The following is a 23309-nucleotide window of genomic DNA, read 5'->3' as shown; positions in this document are numbered from 1 at the left end:
AGCTGAAACAGGAAAAGGCATTGAATGCTGCATCCTGCTGGGTGTCATCCGTTCTGTACCCTCTTCTCTGTCAAAAAATGCAGTGGCCCTCTTCTCTGCAGTGGCCCTCTTCTCTGTCAAAAAATGGACCTGCATTTTACTTTCTCCATCTTTCAGTGCTTTAATAGAGCTTTTCCTTATGGCCGGATCTGTCCCTGGGTGGTTATAACTCTTTGTTGCGTTTTAGCCTTTTTGATTTTATCCTCACGTGCTTGTGCTGTTCTTTTAGAGTCACTTTAGTCCCGTGTCCTTGTTTCTACTGTTTGTCCAATGCCCCTTTGATTAGCTACATCATTAAAGATGTCCCTGATGCACCACACTGGTCTTTTGCTGCACTTCCATCTTTCCAGGGAATTAGGATATTTTCCCATTGAGCCTTCAGTATTTCCCCCCTTAAGTCCTGTGAGCTTTCCCAAGATCCTTTTCCTCGAATTTCTCCCCAGAAACCCAGCCTGTCTGTCCCCGGAAGTTGGCTTTACTCAACTCCCTTGTCCTCCTCCTCCTGCTGTCGCTCCTCCCTTCCCTGGAAACGACGACTCACGGTCACTCTCCCACAAACGCCGTCCACCCTCGGGTTCTTGACCTGTTCTTCCCAGTTGGTCCAAATTCAAAGCTGAAATGACCAATCCCCCCATCACACCGCCCTTCAGAGCCAGTCGTCATCCCCAGCACGTTCCAAGAACTTGCTGGACCGCCTGGTTTTCCGACAGGTATCAGGCACGCTCTCCAAAGACCGTACATCGTACGTATAAGACAAGACAGATGGATACAGACGGGGAGGGCATTGGGACAGCCACGAGAAGTGCTGTTAAGAGTGGCCCTGGCATCCCAGCCACGTTGTCAGATTAGGCCCAAAATCTTCCGCGGGAAACCTGCTTTGCCCCCCGGTCTGCATGTCACCCGGTTGTCTGAGAAAAGTAGTCCACTGCAAAGCTCAGGGTAATAAAGCCCTGGAAAGCAGGAGCGCAGCAGGCTCCAAACGGGCAGGATAAGGCTTTGCCATTGCACGTTTTAAAAGCTTGCGTGGATTTGATGTAGAGCCTGTTATATTTGGCTGGTAACGTGCTTACACTTTGTCTGAGCAGATAATGTTACCTCAATATCATCCTTTTTTTTACATCCCCCCCCCCTTTTAACTTTACAGAGTGTGGTAAAAGGGAAAAAATACAACTTTGGCTGTGCAACCGCCTCAGGAAATGTCTCTAGAAACTGTCTGCACAGGAAATATCTACAGAGGGGGCGGTGGGGGAGGAATAAGAAAGCTGACTCGGCCTGGTTTCTTCCCAGTAGATCGGTCGTGTGCAGTCTCTTCAGTTTTGCTTCCTCCCTTGGTGCTGGGGCTCTAGCCTTTTCCTCTTGGCTCCCAACCCTCACACACTACAAACATTTTTAATAGGGCTTCACCGCACCCCAGCCCAGTACATTTTCTTGCGCTCCTCTCGACAGATTTTCAAGAGCTCGACAGCCACAGCTGGGAGCAGATTTGCAGCAGAGGCCGGCACCCGACATGCTCCCGATGCACTCAGCTCTTCTGAAAGCCTGACCCTCTCGCAAGCCATTTTCCACCCTAAGAATCAGAGCTGGACTTGAACCGAATCATATTAAGTCACTTAAGTTTTAGGCTGAATATTTAAATGCCCATGACTCGTGCCTTCGCTGCTGTATTACTTGTCAAGTGGCGAAAAAGGGATGGATGAACAGGTGACCTGTGTCAGCCCATGAAATAAGCTCCCTAGGGACATAATGCAAGCCCAGTGGTACGGGCACTTTAAAATCCAGACTACACGGAGCGCTAGGTAATAGATAGCAGAGTGCAGACCTTTATTCACAGAGACATAGATGGGGCAATCAAATGGATATGATTTATGATCCTGTAGTCAGGGCCAAATGAAGGCGCAGGTGCTCTTAGCCCTGAGCATCTACAGTCAAGTGCCGAAGTGAGAATCTCGCCATTTTTTTTGGTCGTTGTTGTGTTTCTTTTTCAAATCTTTCTAGCCCTGGATGTAAAGAAAAACTGGAAAATATGAACTGAGAGTAACCGAGCCACTTGAGTTTGCAGAGAGCCTGAAACAGTAGCTCTAAGTTGTAAACTTCCCTGTTCATCTGATCTCTGAGACCCACTGCTGCTCCAAGAAGGAGGTGGGACCACGTTGCTGGGGCAGAGGGTAGGGGTGAGCTTGTGTGGGGCCAGCTGCAGAGTGCCCCGAGCCTTGGATTACCTTGCTTCTACCTGGCCTGCAAGCCGTCTGCCCATGGACCTCTTACCACCTCTTGACAGGACACAGCCCTCCCTCCAGAAACTCCCCTTCCACGAGCACGTGCTGCTGTGCGATATCCAATGGGTGTTTCGACCGGTGCCAGGCTTCATCCAGGTGCAGCTGTTTGCAGAGCCAGAACTAATACAGGAAGAAGGAAAAATGGTAAGAAGAAAGCAAAGAGCTAACCTGCCTCCCTGAAAGCTTCCTTTAGTTCTGGGCCTTTCACTTGGACATTCCCATTCTCCTCCCGGAGCTCACTCTTTCAGCAGCGCCGGTAGTTCTGCAAATTGACTTTAAAAGATTTGCCATTGTTTTCAGTGAAGACTCAGGGAAGGGGATCCCCCCTTGTTCCTCTCTCCCGCTGGAAGTTTAGCAGAGAATTTCACTTCCTCGAGATGCAAACCACAAATCACGGTGCTCTTATGTCTTAATTTTAACAAGACCATCTGGAGCACTGCAACCCTCCTGTGGCCTCTTAGGGAACAGGATGCTGCTCTGGGGAAAGCTTCCAGTCTAACAGGCTGTAGCTGGACCTGCTCTGACTCAAGCAGGTCACCGATACACCGGCTTCATAGACTGCACCAGTGAAATACCTAACTCCACTGGCAGTTTCTCCTCCGAACAGAAACAGTCTTGTTTGCCTAGGAAGAATGGGCACCAAGTCCTGTTTCCCTGAACACTGCTGGGATCAGACAGGAGGCAGGTTCTTTGCTTACAGGCACAAGACCCCTTTCCGCCAGCACTCTGCCCAAAAAGCGCTCTCTCTCAGGTCCACGTTACAGACTTTTCTCACATTGTTTTTCGGACGTTCTGCTCTGCCAGCAGCAGATTCCTCGGTCAGGGGCACCAAGCTAGGGGCTGCCTTGAGTCACACAGCTCAGTTTTGGACCCGTCTTTCACGTGGCCTGAGTTAATCTCCTTCTGACGGGGCTGGAGGGCAGTGGTCTCTCTCTTATACCTTAGGTGCCACCCATCCACTGCAGAGAGGTGTCCTCCAAACTCCATCAGAATGGCATTTAGAAATGGGTTCAGATTTCATCCATGTTGCAAAAATCCACGGAATTAGCAAAGGAAGAATTAGCGAGAGAAACAAGTACCTCTTTATACTCAACAGGAAAACCTGAAAGAAAATGGCTGTGTAAATACACACACACACGCACACACACACACACACACACACACACACACACACACACACATATATGTATATGTATGTATATGTATGTATATGTATATATGTATGTATGCGTGTGTGTATTTTCTATACATACACACATGTATTTTCTATATATATACATATGTGTATATGTATATGTGTATGTATGTATATGGATATATATGTATGTATTATATATACATATATATGTATATGTGTATATGTGTGTATATGTATGTATATGTAAATATATACACACATATATGTATGTATATATATAATATATGTATATATATGTATGTGTGTATGTGTGTATATATATGTATATGTATATATATACACGCTTATATATGTATGTATGTATATATGTGTGTATATGTATGTATGTGTGTGTGTATATATGTATGTGTATATATACATACACACACTTATATATGTATGTATATATATAATGTGTGTATGTATGTGTGTATATATATTTATGTGTGTGTATGTGTGTGTATACACACACACACACTTATATGTATGTATGTATATATATATATATGTATATGGATATATGTATTAAGCCTACTGAGGTACACACGCCATACTTTCTTCCTTGGGTCATTTGAGGTATAACGGAGCCTTATTACTGGATTTTCTTGCATTGAGCCTGAGATTTTGAATGCTAATGTCAGAGTCTTATCAAAGCCAGCTGAATCCACACAAGTGCTGTATGTGCCCCCTCCCCACCGACCTCGAGAGAGGAGCTGGGCCTGCGTACCAGGCAGGAGACTGGCTGGAGGAGCCTGGAGTCCCCGGGGCAGTGAGGGTAAATCCTGATGAAATTCCAAAGGCTTCTCTTCATGCTGGACTGCATTCGCCACCGCTCCCGGACTTAACGTGACTCGCTCTGTCCTCAGAGCAGCACCAAAACTGCAGCAGCCCTGACCCTTTCCTCTGGGCGTTCCAGCAGCCAAGCGCACACCGAGCAGTGGGAAACTCAGCAATACGCGACTCCCTTAGAAGCGAAGTGCCTCCCGCCAGCCAAGGCACTCCCAAAATTTCAAGAAACCCCCACCCCGGTTCTTGTTGAGCCATCTCCATCATAGCACAGAGGCTGCACCCCACCTTGGGCGGTCAGGCCAGGCCCCTGGCACAGAGATAGACTTGTCGACATGAGACCATCTTCTTTAAAGAGCAGATACTTTGAATTTCCAAGAGCGCGTCCCTCAGGCAGTGACCGCCCCGGTGAACGTGGATCAGACTTGCTCTGGCTCTGCAATCCCCACCGCTCCTCACATGAAAGGAGACCTGCTGTCACGTCAGGGCAGATGATGGTGGGGAGATGGACAACTTTCCAAGTACGTGTTGGCATCCTCTCTGTGCCCCTGCTTGTTAGAAACCATTTCCAGGCCTGATCCTCCCAGGCAAACCTTCTCTGTATTTCAGACTTCTTCACTGGTCGTTGCTGCCCTCACTGCCACTCTTGTTCCTTGCCAATTCAGTCCCTTTGCTGATAGCTCCAAAACCCAACGGGTCTTTCTGAGATTGAGGGTATTTATACCCTACCGCCTTCCATGTCATTCTTCCCTCCATATCCCCTTCTCCCCATTTTTTCCCCCATTATGGACAGGAAGGTCTGGCTTCTATCCTCTTTCTGTCCCTTGATGGCACCAGAAAGCTTTAATTATCCACTGAGCTTTACTGTTTGAGCTGCCAGTACAACGTACTGCCAGTGATTTGAAACCAGTTGGGTTATTTTGCACCATGAAACCTTCATCTTCTGCTTTGCAAATATCTGCAAGCACCTTGTCTGGGTGCAAGGCCTCCACGTGACTGTCCTGGAGCCTTCTGAAGGCTTCGGCTTAGTTTGCACATGTAGGCAGCACAACCACGTAGCTCTGCCCTGCCTGGCAGCAGACTGTCTCTGCAGTGAGAGGGGCATTGCATCTCAATGGCATGGGCACTGCAGCTCCTCCGTTGACTTTGCCACCAAAAAAGTTAGGGTCAGTTGTGCTGATGGCTTCTGCATAGTGCGGATGCACCTGTCCATCAGGGAGGGGACCAAAGCCACCACACTGCACACACCATTTCCGTAACGTCAAAATGCAGTTCTCGTGGTCTGCATCCCTTCGTCATATTTACCTAGCACCACTTGTCTTGACGCTTACTGGATTTGTCGCTTGACGCTTGTCGATGTGGGGGGATTGATCAGCACCACTACACACCTTCTATTGTTGTACCTATGTAACTCCCTTTGGGAACACTTCTTCCAAAATCAGAGAAATGTTTTTTCCCCAGGTTAGTATATGCCACTAAAAGCTAAACCAGAGAAGGGAACATGTGTTCCAGAATGAATGCTCACAAAGGGAGTTATGCCATAACAGCAACAAGTCTACCACTGACAGCCCTAGTTTTTCGCAGATAAGTTACCCCATTTAGGTATGTCTTTAAGCTCTTTTGGGCAAGACACTTTCTTTTTTATTCTGAGCTTGTACAGCACCTGATAAAATAGGCTCCTGGTTCGGACTGGAGTCTCCCTGGCAGTACTGCAGAACAAGTCAACAACAGCAGCAATAATAATTTCCTAGCATTCAAATAGTAATGGCTTTAGGTTGCTTTCAGCATCTTATAGGTTAGGTATCAGTGAGTTCTCTTGATTTATACCAGCTCACCAAACTCAAGCCTTTGTGATTGCAAAATTAAGGGAAATTTCACAAAATGCAGCAAGAATAACACATGTAGGTTGATAATTCATAATCCAGGAATGAAAAATTGGAGGATGTATGCTGCAGAGTACAGGGGCTACAACTTGTACACTAAAATTTATCTTCCTAGCACAGCAAATGGAGATGATCCAGTTAGTAACAGTACTTAAGCCATGGGCCTTTCTTCCTTTGCTTTATCCGGTTCATGTTTCTGATAACCCTTTCTTCCAGCATTTCATTTAGCTGCTCAGACTGCACACACAATGACAGATGGTCACCAGATCAAAGTTAATCAGTCTACTTTATTTTGCATTTCAAGCTTAGAAATTCATCTGGTTCTCATAAAAAATAGCCTGAAACCTTCCTAATGTTTAAGCTCAACCACAGGATTGTATTAAATTTCTAAGCTTTCCCATCCCCATAGGAGACTGAGAAAGGAACATGGGATATATCTATATGTGGGATATATATAGATATAGATATATATATCTATATATATCTAGTGTGTGTGTGAGTGTGTGAGTCCTTGATTAGCAGGTTAATTAGAATAAATGTGAACAATCTTGTTTCTGGTATGCTGCTGGAGATCAGCATTATTAATGGGGCCTACAAACCCATCTTTCCCACTTGGTTCTTCCTAAAACTTACATGAGTAAAATTAAGACTTAGAGTAAGAACATGGAGCTTCATTTACATCCTTTTAATTCAGTCTGAGTTTGCTCCTTAGGCCTTGCTGGATAAAGATGCTTCCATTATTGTTATGGTGCAGGAACATATATAGTATATTTGGGATTATTCGGCTGTTCTGCGTTTCTGTTACAAGTGTTTCATTTTGCATCATCCTTCAGTATTTTCACTGATTTTCCTTTTGTGCCTCTCATCCTTATTAGTCATTTATACCATAGGGCCCTAGTGTGCCAGACACTTCACAGGACAGTAAGAAAGGGCCCTTCCCCTCAAGAGCTCCCACTCTAAATGAAGGGGACAGGCAAAGGATGAGAGAAAGCAGGTAGTATTATCCCCAACTGGAAAGGATGCCCAAGAGGGTCAGCGTGATTTGACCAAGATCATCCAGAATGGCTCTGGCAGAGCCAGAAGTTGAATTCAGAGCTCCTAAGTTTCAGCCCAGAGCCATTGCCTACTACTAACCCCATCAGGATGTTGTGTCCATTTGTTATATTTTGCAAACCATCACATGTCAATATGACCGATAAAATCCAGGTGCCACTGACGTAACCCCTGTTGACTTCAACGAGTCGAGATTTCTCCCAATGTTCTTGACTTCTCGTGCTCCACAAATCACTATAGCAGAGCGATGTCTTTTTCAGGTCCTCAGAAAACACCGCGCCGCTATTTATACTCATTGCTGTGGTCTCCTAGAGTAGCGCAGAGCAAGGCAACTACCTTTTTTGCCTTGACTTGCATAACTGTGGCACCGAGCTGACTGGATCTCCACCAAAAACCATTCAAAATGGCACGGAGGCAATGCATCCAAATGTCTTTTTCTCGTTCAGTTTAATTGTTTTAGGCTTGAATCCAAAACCAGCAACCTACAATAATTCTAGAGTCCTGGAGCCTCTGACCGCTGTGCGCAGCGATGTCTGTGGTTTCGTTGTGGAGAAGCAAACCTGGAAAGAGCACTTGTTGGACTGGGCTGCAAATATTTCAGCGAATGTAGCTTGAGCTGCCAGTGGTGAAAATAAGAGACACAAGCGTGAATGAATGTGCGGTGCCGTATTCTGCTCGCTTTTCGGAGACTTAAGCCTAACCAGGCATTATTGACGTGATGGACACTTTTCCTTTAAGAAGTATTTCCCGTGCCATCCCATAAATGCTCCTTGAGACATAGCCATGTGCGGAAGGGAGATTTGTCCTGTGCCTGATCGAGACTACACCGATAAGGTGCAGTCAACACGGTTCTTTGGTTTTTGGCACCATTTAGCTTCAGATCACCACGTTCTATGTTTTCAGTCTCCCGGCACAGCCACAACCAAATTCCTGCTAAAAATTCCCAGCAGCACCATCCGACATCCATTTCTTCGCTCAGCCTGCACGACGTTTTGGGCCGAATTCTGTCCTTGGTTATATTTGTGCTTTCCCCTTTGCTCCTACGGCAGGGAGAAGATAACTGAGGGCCCCCGCTGACTCTTGAGTCCACGTTACTAACAACACAATAAAAAGAGCCTATTTCTAACAGGCATATGGCCAGGGATCTTCACTGCATGCCTCCTCTACTGGCCCCAGAGCAGCAACTTCATCAGCTGGGAGCACTGTGGATTCATGTCGTATCACTGTGGATTATCCCTCGTAGATTCATAGGCGTGACCCAGATGTCTGAGGCTTATGATGAGAGGGTTGCTATACACTTGTGATCCATTTGAGGGCTTGAAAGTCTTGTTGACCTCGTGCCCTTGAGACAATCCACCTCTGACAAGCATCTCCCTCCGCAGTCTGGTCCACGGAGGGCATATGTAAATGACACGATTTTTGCCCTGTCCTGCGCTGCAGCTGAAGCTAAAAGCCAATTATTGTGACCCTTGCCTACAAGAACTAAGTGATAGCAGCCTGTGCTCTTGGCGCTGCAGGCTCTGGGGGTTGTTTACACCGCGATGTGGACTCTAATCTTATCTGCGTTAATACATTTGACAGTGTAAAAAATGTAGCAGCACTTAATGTTCAACACCCAAGCTTCTGTGAGAAGCGAAGGCTGCGCCAAGAAAATGCCAGAAAGATGAAAGTTTTTTTTACTAGCATACTTTAACGATGTTGCATGCAGCATCCCACCGTTGCTCGCTGAAACAGCCAAGCGGTCCCTCTAATTAGGAGAGCACAGAATGATGCTCATGGTTGGCTTTCTGATGTGCTTTGTGGAATACCCCGCTACCCGCTAGCGTTCCTGCCCTTCATCCAGCTTCCAGTTCCTCGGGCAGCAGGGTGGGTGGTCGTCTCTGGGGCTGGATTCTTGCCGGACCGCTGAGATTTTGCAGGCTGTGGCAAGGTTAGCCAATTCCCTTTAGCTTGCGGACGGGAGTCCTCAGATCCCACGTTTAGAGCCAAATCATGGTTCCCCGGAAACCCACGGGAATTGTGCCATTGACCCCATTGCGATGTTGTCTCGCTGCTGAAACTCTGAGAAACTCTTTTGGGGAGAGGCTGCCATTTCATTGCGTGCTTGTACAGCACCATGCGTACCTCTGAGCACTACTGTCATGCAAACAGTAACGGTCAATCAGGATTTGGACCTCAGATGATTTTCACCCCTGGCCAATTAGCTGTTGTCTCCATGGAGACCTGCACTGTAGAGCTGACCCCTTCCATTTACTAATCAATAGAGGGCCATTTAGATGACGTAATCCTAGCTGGTATCTGTGTGGATGATGGGGGTAGGGAATGGGGCACTGGAAGATGACCTGAGCAGTCTGATTAGCCGAAGGGCAGGCTCTTCCTAGTATCGATCCAAATGATTTTTAAGCGCTCACCATTAGTTTGGCAGCTAGCTAGACACTGCTTTGAAAACAAATCTCCAGGTTGTTACAGTCAGAAGGCAGAGAGCATGGGTGGCCTTACTCATCACCCCGCAGGGATAATGGGTGCCGTTCCAAGAGGAGTGGCATGAGCCCCTTTCCTAGGCATGGAGCACCCTTGCTGCAGCACGACCTCAGGGCTCAGGAGAGGATATTGCAGAACATAGCTCCAGGGAGGCAATTTCCTTGCTAGAATTGATGGCAGGATAAGGGAGGGGCAGGGGGAAGCTGGCGCAGCCAGGAAAACCCAGCTCTACCAGGCAGTTCTTCTAGGACAAGGGTGGGCAATTATTTCGGGTGGAGGGCCGCTTCCTGAGTTTTGGCAAGCCATTGGGGGCCGCATGACAGGCAGCGGGGGGCAGATCAATATTAATTTTTTACATTTTTTAGGGGCCTCGCGGGCCGGATAGAATGGCCTGGTGGGTCGCATCCGGCCCGTGGGCCGCATTTTGCCCAGCCCTGGTCTAGGAGAATCCTAGGAGACCGGCTACTGTCCAGATGCAATAAGAGGGCTTTTGAGACAGACCAGGGACACTCCCCTGCTACGTGTACGTGCAGCACCTAGCACATAGCGCTCCTAGCTCAGCGAGGACCTGCAAGCATTGCTGGCATACAAATGAGTAGGGCTACGTTCGAACCACAGCAGATGTCCCTAGCTCAAAGCCTGTCTTGATGCCCAGCGTGGGGGTATATCAGAGTATCAAAGCTGCTAACACGATCCCGAACCGACACTGCAGCTTCTAGAGCTGTTTTCCTCTGAACTTTCTCAGCTTTTGCTTGTTTCTCTCTGACCCTCAGAGCCATTTCAAAGTCAGCTGCCTTTTGCTTTGATCTCGTTTCAATCCACTGCATGTTACCGGTTGATTTGTTGCCTGCTTTTACATGTTGCCAGCAAATTGCTGCCTGTTGGTATTATTTTGACAGCCATCAAATGTAGGCCTCCCAGCTCATTTTTTAATTGACTTGGAGAACTTGGTATAGCGTCAGGATCCAGCTTTGCATAAGTGAGGGATCGGAGAGCTGCTATTTCATAGTTTACCGACTCTTCAAAGGCACGTTAGAGCTGAATTTGCAAGGCATTGTATAAAAATCATGAGGCTAGAACAGGGCTCTTTTGGTATAACGCAAAGTCTTTCATTCCAAATTGCTGGTTCAAATCCAGCCTAGACCAATATCTGATGCCTGCTTGGCAGCTGGCATAAAACGATGAGCTGATTTCTCTTGCTAGCAGTTACATCCAAAAGGCCAGGCTCAGATGTTCTTCTAGTCCGAAAGGTGCCTCCTCAACGGGGCTAAAATTTGATTCGGTGCTGGCAAATGTACCCCCTCCCCACTCCATGCAATGCTGTAGGTTTGGCTTTGCCTGGCTCGGGTCTCGAAACAGCATTTTTGGCAGAGCACAAAGGCATCTGGATTTCTGCTCCCAGCTCTCCTGGGAATCAAAGGGGCGCTGCACCTCTGCAGCTCCAGTCGTATCTGGAACGCCGTGGGAGGCCTGGTTGAGGCGATGTCTCTGCCTGCAACGTGTTGTATTCGTCCTGTGACAGGTCTGCTTTTGCACGCATTCCTCGGGAGCGCCACAGTCAAGGCCCATTTATGGCGAAAGGCAGAAGGGCTTTCTCCATGACTTCTGTATGTTTTTCTGCTCGGCCCAATGTGCTGCCTGTATAGCTTCACACCTCCCATTCCATGGCTCATTTAAGCCCGAGGTTTTCTTTGTGGACCAGGAGTAAAATCCATAAGTTTCCTGCCATAGAGAAAGGGGAAAATTGCAAACTGCTCCATGCAAGCCTCAGGTCGTTGGGGAGCAGCAGCACATTTCCTGAAAGCATCACTCAACATCTCGTTAGCTGGGAGGACTAATTACAGAGCCTCGAGCTGTCAGTGTCCAAGGCATTGATTTATTTCCTGGGGCAGCTAGATGTGTTGTGTGTAGCTACGAGCCGCTCTTGCTTTATTTCCTCTGCACGTCCCTGTCCAGTCCCAAAGGCACAGGAGACAGCTCCTTGCTGGTTAGGACACCTGGGGACTTCCCTTTTGTTGGTTCCTGTGACATAATAATAGTGAAAAGGGGCAGGTGCTTTGAGCAGAGGAAATAATGTGAAATGTCAATTAAAAATGCAACCAGCAATTCCTAAGAAGAAGTGAGAAGCTCAGTGGGTCTTTCAAGAGTTAACACTTCAGGCGTGGCAAGTCCCATTCTACAGATGGGAACACTGAGGCACAGGGCAAGGGTAGAGTGACTGAGCCAGAAACTTGCAGTGCCAGGGCCAGGACCAAGAGTTCCCAACTCCCAGAGTCACCAATGCTTTGTCTATAGCAGAAAAAAAGCCTGCAGTTTGCAGAGAGATGCTGCAGGCCAGCCCGAGAAATGGCAAGTGAGCTTAGCCAAAAGCCAAGTCTCTTTTGAAGGATGCACTTGCGCATGTCCTGAGCTCTGCACATCCGAGCAGCCTTGCTGGCATCCCTGGGAGCCCTCAAGTGCCGAACTGGTTGCAGGATCAGGGCCTTCTGCTCTTCATTTCAAGTCAGACAGTGTCTGGTTTGCCCCAGGGGGTCAGATCAGCGTACCCTGCCCCATGTAGAGCAGAGGTGGTTTCCTCCGTACTGGGGCTCAAGCAGTGGCTGGACACAGCGACTTTGCCCTCCCCTAACATCTGTTCTGCCAGCATCTGGCAGCAGGCACTGCATAAATGGCATGACGTGCCTATTGTGCAGCGCTAGCAGTCTGCCAAGCACTGAAACCAATGGGCCTGCCTCGGTCCAGGCAGGGCCCTGTGAAGTGCATGCATAACAGCAGACCAGTTTCGCAGGTAAAACCGTGCAAAGAGGTTAGTCGGCCACTTGCCTGGGAATTAGCCCAGCATCTCAGCACTGGAGCTGGGCAGAGCAGAAACTGGCCTGCCCCAGCCACAAAGCAACACTGCTCCTCTTGGCCCAGGCTACCGTGAAAGAGTCCCAGTGGCTCACCCCAACTGGGAAAGGGGGGAAATTACTGGTAGGTGGTCTGGTAGCCTAGGCCCTAATCACCAGTATGCAATGTGGTCCCAGCACAGCCAGGACCGCCCATTCAGGGCAATTTTGAAGGTCCTTTATGCCACCTTAGCAGCACAAATGACTCTTAGCCGGTCAGTAGATGCCTCTCTCTGTCCTGGATACACGCTCTTATTAAGCCATGTCTGCACTGTAGACACTGCTTTAAGCTAGCTAGTTCACTTACAACCAGCACAGAGCCAAGTGCCGGAGTATTTACCGAGCTTCTCCAACTCATTTGGCCACTTTGCTTTAGATACCTGAGATAGGTAGGTTACAGGGATGGGAGGGACTGTACTGGAGACCTACCCTTTGACATCTCCATCCTTGGAGGTTTTTAAGACCCGGCTAGACAAAGCTTTGGCTGGGATGATGTAGTTGGGGCTGGTCCTGCTTGGAGCAGGGGGTTGGACTAGATGTGACCTCCTGAGATCCCTGCCAGCCCAATTTTCTATGATTCTATTTTTCTATGATCTGTTCTGCTTGCATCTCTAATGTCACTCCCACTCATGCCCACAAATGCACCACAACAGGAACTGAGCCCTGTTTTAACACATCCATTGGGTTGCAGATTCACGGGGAAATAGTTGCTAGCACGTCTCCGGTGATTCAATGCAGCCTCAAAGTCTCCATGCTTCACCTCGAACTTCTTAGGAGAGGCAAAGCATCAGATGACAGAGCAATTAAACAGAAAAGCTCCTCATCCTGCCCTCGCCTAATTCCTTTTTCAACAAATGCACCTGGGTGAGACCCAAAGTTTTTTTCTGCTTTGACTTGTTGCACAGTATGTAGGTCAAATCCTTTGGAAAGCAAGCAAGCGCCTTCTGCCGGCGTCAGGTTGGATATGCAGAAGTGCTGTCCCCCAAAAGCGTTCGGGGAGAAGCCAAGTACATAACAAACCTCTTCCTACATCAGAGCAGGGTTTCCTTAAGACTCAAGCAGCATGTTGTTTGATTTTACATTAGAGGTGGACAATAAATATAAAACCAGCTGGATCTTGCCAGCCTCGTTACGTTCTCCAAGTGGAGTCTGGTCCCAGCGCAGGCTGCAGTGCTGCTGTCCATCCCAGGAGAAGGGCTTTCTGTCACCTCGAAGACATCTAAGATTTGGGATTGCTTCAGACACACACGCACAAGCAAAAAAAAAAGCTGGTGTGTGGGGCCTCAGGGCCATGCTTTAATACGCAGCAACCCTGCCTGAGCTGATTGTCCAAACCCTGCTGCCCCCCAGCCTGGAGAATGCCCCCAGCCTGTTCTCTCCCACCTCTGTGCCAGTAAGCATTAGCCCCTCACCGATCACCAGGGCTTTTGCATCTTCCTCCATCTGTTCCTAATCTGGTAACTTTGCACTGGCCAAGCCACCACACCCGGATGGAAAAAAAAACTCCATCTCCTGTGTTTTTGTTCAGAAACACTACACATACGGCAGCTCAGGGCCTGCCCCCTGCCACGGGAAGCCCAAGAGATGTCAGGAACACGTGAGAGGCGCAAGAAGACATACGAGGGGAGCTAGGCTGAAGCCGGAACAGCGGTGAGCAGCGTCAGGTGGGATGGGACCGCTGGGGATAGCAGCCCATCCCTGACGGTGGCTGGCGAGCACTTGTGGATCGGCTCAGTGGCAGTCGGGAACCCGCAGGCGGTCGGCTTGCTGTGGTTTCCAGGGGCGTAGATAGGGCAGGCAGAGCGATTGCCATTTGCTCAGTAACATCAAACAGCCATGGGCCTCGTTCCACGGGACACGCTCCCCAAGGAAGCCTCCCTGCTCCTCCCATAAAGCAAGGGGCTCCCCAGCAGACACCCCCCCCAACAGCAGGGCACATCTGCACAGGGGACCCCAGAGACGGGGGGAACCCTAAGGTTTGGCCTCACCTCTGGGACAAATCTACAGGACCCTGGTGGTTTTCTGCAGGCAGAAGTTAGGTGCCTGCCTATGCTAATGAATACTTTTCTTCCATAACCCACAGGCTTAAAGGACTTGGCTTTTATCCCTTCCTAAGCCCCGGTGGGCGCAAGACCACCCTACCTGCATTTCATTTAAATGTGCATTTAACATCACATTTTCCAAGACTCCTAATGACTTGCGAGCCCCAATCCCATTTTGAAAGGACTAAAGTCCTTGGGAACGGATGGCCCTTTTGACAATGGGATTTAGGCTCCTGGAGCACTTTGGAACTGCCACCTTTAACCCTCGCTAAAATAATTCAGGCTGCTCTAAGCCAGGCAGATCTACCTGTGTGACCAGCAAGAATAATTTGGATTTGTGCCAGGGGCCTTAACCCTCTACCAGCTAAATCCTGCTTGGCTTATTTGCCCATTCAGTAATTTCAGGGACAGAAGGGACCACTCGGCTCAGTTATACAGACACCAAATTTCCCTGCATTTCCTCCAGGGGAGAGACGTGATTGAAAGGCCATTCATTTCAGCATTGCTAAGGTCAAGAATGGCCACAGCCATGCCGTTTATTCACTGCTTATATGCAGAGGCTTCAGCCAAGATCAGGGCTTGCCCACATGGTGCCAGGAAAAAGGCACAGGTGGAAAGAGAGAGGTGAAGTGACTTGCTGAAGGGTGCACAGCAGGGAAGAAGTAAGAGCAGAAGCCAGCGTCCCTGTGCTCCAGGCACCATTCATGGCCTCTGGTCTCGGTGTGCTCTCGCAGTTCTTCCAGAGCCAGCCTGAATGAGCCTGAGTGTAGGAAAAACAGCCTTTTAATGGCACCTGTGAATAATTCATTGGGAGGCCGAGACCCAATGAATGCAGGATGTCATTGCCAGTTGCCTGGATATATCCATCTTTGCTATCAAATAAAGCAAAATTACTCCCGCTCTCTAAAAATATCCATCTCTAATCCGCCCTCTTCCCCACCATATCAATCATAAGGCTGTAATGTTGGTAGCCGGTTGCTCAGCAAATGGCATTTCACATCCTTTTTTTTTCCCCCAAGATTGAAGCAGACGCTTTCAAGAGGCTGCCGCATAATTTATAGTTCTGCCACCAGCTCCCTAGGGATGCCAAGTTCTTCAAAGCCCTTTGAAACCGAGCACAAAAAAAAGATGCGAGCTGAGATTATAATTTACGGCCTGACCACAAATTTCGTGCCTGCAGGTTTCTCTGAGCTTCTCTTGGCCTTTTCAGCAGGCTAATGGAAAACAATTATATGTCTTCAAGGCCGAATGCTGAGATTGTAAAGAATTCCCCTGCCTCGCTGCAATGGGGAATCAATACACTTCTCTGGAGCCGCCAAATGATAGTGCATCTTTTCTCGGATACACAGCATTCAGCTTTAACAGAAGTCTTTGATTGGGGGGAAATATGTTGCTGCTTCGGTGTCTATGCCTTGTTGATACTGTCTGGCGCACAAGCCTTCCAGCCTGAAACCTGGGCACAAGCATCTTATTATCACTTCTGGTTAAACGAATGTAGAACTTGTCTGTTCCTCCAACGACGGGAGGTTGAACTCGGTGATGGCTTTGATCAGAATAAACCCATGCATCTCCAGAAGTATCTGTCTTGCATGGCTGATCTACAGTCTTAACTAACACTGAAATGGGGTGAAAACCTGGGTGCTTTGCTCGCCGCCACGTTGTCACAGATAAGGGCTCGGTTACGGATTCTAGCATGGGCAACTGATCTCAAACCCAGTAGTCCTTGAACCGAGCGGGGCACAGAAAAGCATTCACTCTTCTCCTGGAAAACCTTTGCAGGCTGTTGATGGTGCGTGTGCCATGAGTACTCCCCAGCGGGCACCCGGCTGGTGCATTGCCATTCTGGTCAGCGTGTGCATATATATGTTTTTGTAAAACTGGGGCATCAGCTTGTGCCTAACTCAGAGTTCAGAGCAGGGCAGTTTCCTGCCACCGTTACCCCACGGGTTTCAAAGGACTAAAGACAGCTTGAATTGTTTGTTAAATGAAGCCCTGTCACCGAACACTGCACTACAGCAGCAGCTGGCTGGGCGGGCTGGATTTTTATACAGGACTTGAACAGGGAAAGGATTTGACTGCTGGCCTAGGCAAGGCAGAGCGATGCTCTTTAGGCCTGTTAACACCGCAGCCTGGCCCTCCCCATTCTCGCGCTGCCGCCAGGTGGACGAGCGCCCAGCTCACCCTAGCGTATAACAAAGCAGCTCTGTGCCGCGGCCGTTCGGTGCATTTTGGATTTCGGGGAAAGGGGAGCTTGCTCATTAGGCATGTTCCTTCCAGCTCCCTAAAATATCAGGAGAAAGATCAGCAAAGTGAAACGTCAGCAGAAAGAAACAGGCGGCATTTTGTATAAAACATCCTACAGCGGCAACCATCAGAAACTACGAACCTGAGGTTTGTAATAGTCCGGCAGCAAACCCCAGACATCTTTTCGATCCCCCGGCGCACAATGCTCCCCAGCGGCGGGCACAGGAATTCTCCAAAAAAAGCAAAGCACCAAACGCAGCCGGGGAACGGGCCTAGGTGTTTTACAGCCTGCGGAAACGCGTTTCACCAGCTCACACGTTGTCGTCCATTGCTGCTCAGGGAAGACGGATGCCCTCGCCCAGAGAGCACCGCATGGTATCAAAGCAGGAGAGGTGAAAGCCTGGGGGTATAAACTTGCAAACCCGTTAAACTCTTTATTCCAAGTTTACAACATAAGCTCAAATCCATGAACCTTTTCCCTGTAATTTAAACCCCTTTCCTTTACAAGGGATATGTCTAGTCCTTTCCAGCTAGAAAGAAGCCTGTTCTAGGCATAAGGGATAGGAAAGACTTGTGATTAAAGCACTATGGATTTATTTTCCAGCTCTGACAGCCTCCCCCATGACCCTGGGCAGGTCATTTCACTTCTCTTTGCCTCCGTTCCCCCACTGCAAGACAGGCCTAATGTCCTTCCTCCCACCCTTTGGCAGTCACTCCATTTAGACTTTAAGCAAAGTGCTTTCTGTTACCATGTTTGTACAGTTCATGACAGTGGGGTCCCAATGTCAGCTGAGGACTCTGTGCACTATTTTATGTGTGTGTGTGTGTGTGTGTATACACACACACACGCACACATACATACAAGTATGTGAATGTATATATAACATTGGAAGGGGTAGGACAGTAACTTCCTTGAAGGTCTCTTTCTTTCTGTGTCCCCTCCTTTCTTTCCTTCTTTCCTTCACCATCCCTCCTAAGCAGCACACACAGCTATGAGCATCTGGGCCACAATCACAAATGCCTGAGGTGGGTCAAGGGAAGCAAGCTCATGCATCTCTACTAGAAAGTGTGCCTTCATCTCCCCCTGCAGCCTGCTCCGCTCCCGACATGGAGTCTAGAGGATTGCAGCAGAAATACGCGTCAGTCCTCTTTTTCCAGCCAACTGGCAACAAAGCGGTAGAAGAGGGCGAGTTAGGCTCAGTTGTAGGGCTTGGTCTTGGTCCTATTCAATCAGAAGTGCTCTGAGTCCCCAATAAAGTTGCAACGGTTAATAGATCAGCATTGTTAGGGGTGGTTTTTATGGGCCCCATTCTGCATTGCCCTATGCCTGGTATCACTGTTTACACCAATGTAAAAAACTGTCCCTGTTGGGTTTGGTAGAAGCTGTTCAGCCATGTAGGGACCCCCGCACCTGGCTGACTGAGCGGCGCAACCGTGGCAAACCCCAGGATCTGTGTGAAACTAGCTTCCAGCACTCAATCCAGGGAGCTCAGCCCCGTTCAGTGCACAGTAACATTTGAAGGAGCAAAACAACTTGCTTGCACACATCATAGCTGAGCTCTAAGGAGCTGCTGGTAAATGAGGCTGGTGGGTACCGTGTGAGGTCATGGGTGCACAGAGCTCCTGGCAGGATGCAGCTGTGAGGCTCCTATATGTCATTTCAGAGCAAGGCCAAGCAGACCTACATGGACAAGATGCTACTGATTGGAGAAGAAATGCCAACGTTCCTGAACATCCCGCTGCAAAACACATCACTGCTCAGGATGCACATGCCAATGCATCATGCTTGGGACATGGGCCTCATGCCTGGAGACTGTGGTCAGGTCAGAGGGAGGGCAGGCACTGGGAGAGGTACCTCCTGGGATGCTGGAGGACTGCACATTCTTTGTTTTATCTCTGTGGAGCAAACTGAAGTTACCCTAACATGAGCTAGGTAGCACAGCCAGGTAACCCACGCCTGAAGTGGCATAACTTTGAGATGCTCAGAGGGCACTGAGCACAAGTTCATGAGCTTTAACATGCAGACAACTCACATGGTAAGTGCCTTTAGTATGGTCTAATTGTACCATGTAACTTCACCCTTAGAGCATTTCCCTTAGCTCTATCAACTCCTTCTCTCTAAATAACCCCTTGGAAACCTCACAGGTTTTCCAAAGACACTGCAAAGAGGGGACCTCCCTGACTTTGCCCAGTGATTCCAAGTTTCTCCTCCTTCCAGTTTGCTCACCATCATTTTGCAGCTGAAAACTGCAACTTGTCTAAGATGTGTAGTGCCCAGACCAGATCCAGCCCCTGGAGGCAGCCCCGCAGTGGAGTTCCTGACTCGCATGGGAGTAGCGGAGACAAAATTTGCCACTGCCCGCTCTTTCCTTCTACCTCCCCGGCCACCTCTCCGATCAGCTACTCTGTCTTCTGCCTTCTTTAGCGTGAGAAAAGGAGTTTGTGGCCATTGCTCTTATCACTTCTTATTAAGGAGGGTTCTTAAAGGCACGTAAAAAGTCAGTGGGAATCACTGCCTTTTGTGCCTTTGACAATCCTCTGCTGTATTATTATTAGCTGAGCGCTGAGAGCAAGCCCAGGACTATGCAGAGCACTGAGGGCGGTATGAGCTCAGTCCCAGGGGGCTGAGAATCTGAGACGTGCACTAGACAAGGAGAGATCATCTTCCCTCACCCCAATTCTTCCCACAATATCCATTTTCCACTGTGCTAATTAACCAGTGAGCATTGACCCCTCCAAACACACCACTTCCCCAGGCACCACACCAAGCCCCCACAGAAGTTCCTTTCTGTGTCTGAACGAAAAGCAAAAGACAAGGCAACTTCATCTCTCTGAGTCTGCCATGCAGCCGACCGCCAGTGCTCGGCTCCGAACGTCTCACTTGGAGTCTAGTGTAACTTTTGTGCCATCTACTGTTTATTAAAGATTTCATAGATTTCATAGACATTGGGCTGGAAAGGACCCCGGAGGATCAAGTCCAGCCCTCTGCCCCAGGGGCAGGAAGTCAGCTGGGATCATAGGATCTCAGCGAGATAAGCATCCAAATGTGTCTTGAAGGCATTCAAAGTGGGTGCTTGAACTGCCTCCGGCGGCAGTCTGTTCCAGACCTTGGGGGCTCGGACAGTGAAGAAGTTCTTCCTTATGTCCAGCCTGAATCGGTCGCGGTGGAGTTTGTGACTGTTCAATCTTGTCATCCCTTGGGGTGCTCTGGTGAACAGACATTCCCCGGGATCCTGGTGAGCACCCTGATAAACTTATAGGTGGCCGCCAGATCACCCGAGCCTGCGCTTTTCCAGGTTGAAGAGTCCCATAGCTCTCAGCCTGTTGTCGTAAGGTCTGTTTTCCTGACCTCTGATCATGAGTGTGGCTCTTCTCTGGACTCTCTCAAACTTCTCCACATCCTTTTTGAAGTGTGGAGCCCGAAACTGGACACAGCACTCCAGCTGCGGCCTCACCAAGGCCGAGTACAAGGGGAGAATGACGTCCTGGGATTTGCTTGAGAAACATCTATGGATGTAAGCCAGCGTTTTGGTCGCTTTACTAACTGCAGCATCGCATTGAAGGCTCATGTTCATCTTGTGGTCAATCCTGACCCCCAAGTCCCTACCAAGTAAAGATACCAAACGGCGCATTTTGGGGTTTGTTTGTCTTTCAGACCTCTCCACTGTCCATAGTGCTCTCTGGGAAGGAATCATTGTTTGCCTGATTGGTCCCTCCGTGTAACTTTTGTTCGGCCTCATGCAAACACAGCACAGCACAAATCTGACGCAGCTGTGCAGCAATACAAGTCCAAAACCAATATCTACCAGCAAGTAGATCCAGAGGCAGATGTCCAACCTGTGGGTCTCTGCTGGCCAGCCAGGCAGCAGCAGTCAAACCTTGCAAATCTACCTGTGAGAGGAGTTTCTAGATCCTGACAGCCCAATCATAGGGTGCAGAGCAGAGGGGAGCACGCAGCAGCTCAGGGAGAGGCCAGGCAACACAGCAACCGATAGGGTAGGCAGCAGAAAGCAGGGCAGCATAGCTTGTGTTGCACTTAGAGTCAGAAAGCTCATGCTGCCCTTGGGAGCAGAAAGCAGAGCAGCAGATCAGGCAGGGAACAGGATTGGAGTGGCAGTCAGGGAAGGTGTAGAGTTCATCTGTAGCATATCTGCCCCCTCAGCACTTCAAATGCCATCCTCAACTGGACGAGAACAGACTCCGCACTGTAGCTGGGCCAAGCTGGGCTCCAGACTTCGGTTTCTCGCCTGTAGATAGAAGGTCAGATCTGGATTCTGCACCCTGCAGCCTCCGGGACATGCTTCCTGGTGCAGCTTTGGGGTGAGATACTGCCAGCCTCCCAAGTTTGGGAGTTCAGTTTGAGGCCGTCGCTGGCAGAAGTCCAGCTTGGTATGCAAAGAGCAACGGGCTGGAAATAGCAGTACTTTGCACTCACTTCCTACAGCGCAGCCTCTTTGAGGATTTCAAACAGCCAAGGAGATCCTATGGATGATACTTCACAACACCCTAAGAGATGACAGAGAAGTTCCCATTTTAGACATGGGAAAACTAGGCACCGGGAGGTTAAGATAATCCTTAGAGATCGTTCAGCAACAGCCCCTTTGGATGTGCAGCTCCCCTGTCATTTTGATAGGGAGGCAAAAGAAAACCCCTACAACTTGAAATGTCAGCATTCAAAAACTGAAAAAAAAGAGTGTTAACTTTCCTCCTAACTTTTCAGCTGCCTGCAGAGCTGGTTGAAACTATTCAAACTGAAACATCTGAAACATCAGGGGGCAGGAACTGAAAAAAAAAATCATAAAAATGTCACATTTTATTTTTAAATGTTTCTAACCCAAATGTGTCTGTGTTGAAAGCTCCCTTCCAGTTTCCAAGGGGATTTGTCTTACCTCAGTTACAATGATGCATTTTTTTTAAGTGACATGTCAGGTTCAAAGGCTTAACTGATGTGATGATGCCTGCTTTCATTCAAACCCCATTGTAGGGTTTTTTCCACCTCCTCCTTTTGTGCTCCATTATTAAGGAGTCACGCTGAATTTAACAACATGCCTGCATTTGCTTCCAGGAGACTTCAGAAGTCAGATACATTTGTCTTTCGGCAAGAGTCCTGTGCGACTCGGTTTCTAGGACACACAAATGGGCCCTAAATGAAGAGTCCAGCCTGCTCTGTCATGGTATTTGCAGCAAGCTGGTTTAAAAGGTCCAAGGGAAAATGGAAAAAGAAGTGGGATCCAACTGACAGGGCAGAAGACTGGTACAGGACGCTGCAGTCAACTCTTACCTCTGCCACTGGCTCACCGCAGGACCTCAGGCAAGTCACTTCAACTCCCTGAGTCTGAGCTTCCCTTTGATTTAGCAGTCCCCAAACTGTGGTGCACAGACCACTGCTGGCCCCCAAAGCCACGGTGAGTTGTCCCCAGCTCGACCGGAGATTGCATTGCTACCCCTTCTTTCCATTACCAGGTTGAGGACAAGGGTGCACGGTGGTCCACAAAACCTGTGGGCACCTCTTGACCTGTGCTAAATCGGAGGCGACAGTAACGCTTCGGAAGGATGAATCAGCTGCTATTTCTGAAGTGCTTTGAAGATGAAAATTGCTAGAGGAGCGATTGCTATGATGATTAGTGCCCCAATGGCAAAGCTGTTGTGGTTCGCTGAGGCACACAAGGGCCAAACTAAGGTATTTAGGTGCCTAACATGCTGATAGGTCCCAATGGGATTTTCAAAAGCCTCTACAGGAACTCCCAGGGGAACCCGTCACAAGTAACAGAGAATTATACCTGTCCTTCACAGCTCGCAGCTCCTCCAGATTTGCAGTGATTGCTGACCAAGGGCATTTAAAAATATGCCAAGTAGGACCAATACACAGGCCAGGTCAAGGGACTGGTGAATTTGGTCCCGAGAGAAAAAATCTGAGAAGGGGTGGAGTAAAGCATTGGGGTTTGCCAGCCCTGGGAGGATGTCACTTTGGGCAGTGAAGAGGCACACGCAGGGAAAGACTGCAGGCGCATCCAGCTTCTTCTATAGGTGCCTCCTACCATAGCATCTGAGCATCCATACAGTGAGACGGTTTCTCTCTTTCCAGCCTGATTAGGATTAGCGTTGTGTGCGGCTGTATGTGCACTATGGGAAAACTCAATAGAAGAAACGAGTTTAGCTCTTTGATACAGCAAGGTCTGTGGTCGTCCTTTTCTATCATGGGAGTGAGTCCCAAGGTCTAGACAGGGATTCGGTGACACGTCTGTCTCCTGCGTGCACAGGACTCTCCCTGCTGGCAGATCGCTGAACGGTCCCAGGGAAATGCAACAGAGAATAATTCTGGAGCGATGTTGCAGGCTGCGATGGTCCACAGAATAGGCAAGAAGCAAGGTTTGTTTGGGAGTATCGTTCACTGGATCGTGATTCCAGCGGGAGGGCTGGTTCCTCAGGTCGCCAGGGTG

At 48.9% G+C, this 23309-nt stretch overlaps 1 long non-coding RNA gene across 2 annotated transcripts in view; it reads left to right on the top strand.

Annotated features, from left to right (window-relative positions):
- Positions 1 to 19902, top strand: part of LOC109282976 (uncharacterized) — a 163496-nt gene extending 143594 nt beyond the window's left edge. For both annotated transcript variants that reach the window (XR_009455115.1, XR_002089998.2), the window contains exon 5: positions 18534 to 19902. This is a non-coding gene — a long non-coding RNA (uncharacterized LOC109282976). The remainder of the gene's footprint in view (positions 1 to 18533) is intronic.
- Positions 19903 to 23309: the final 3407 nt, after the last annotated feature.

This window comes from Alligator mississippiensis, chromosome 10, assembly GCF_030867095.1.
Source record: "Alligator mississippiensis isolate rAllMis1 chromosome 10, rAllMis1, whole genome shotgun sequence".
NCBI classification, from domain to species: Eukaryota; Metazoa; Chordata; order Crocodylia; family Alligatoridae; genus Alligator; species Alligator mississippiensis.
This window is presented reverse-complemented; position numbering and strand designations above follow the sequence as displayed.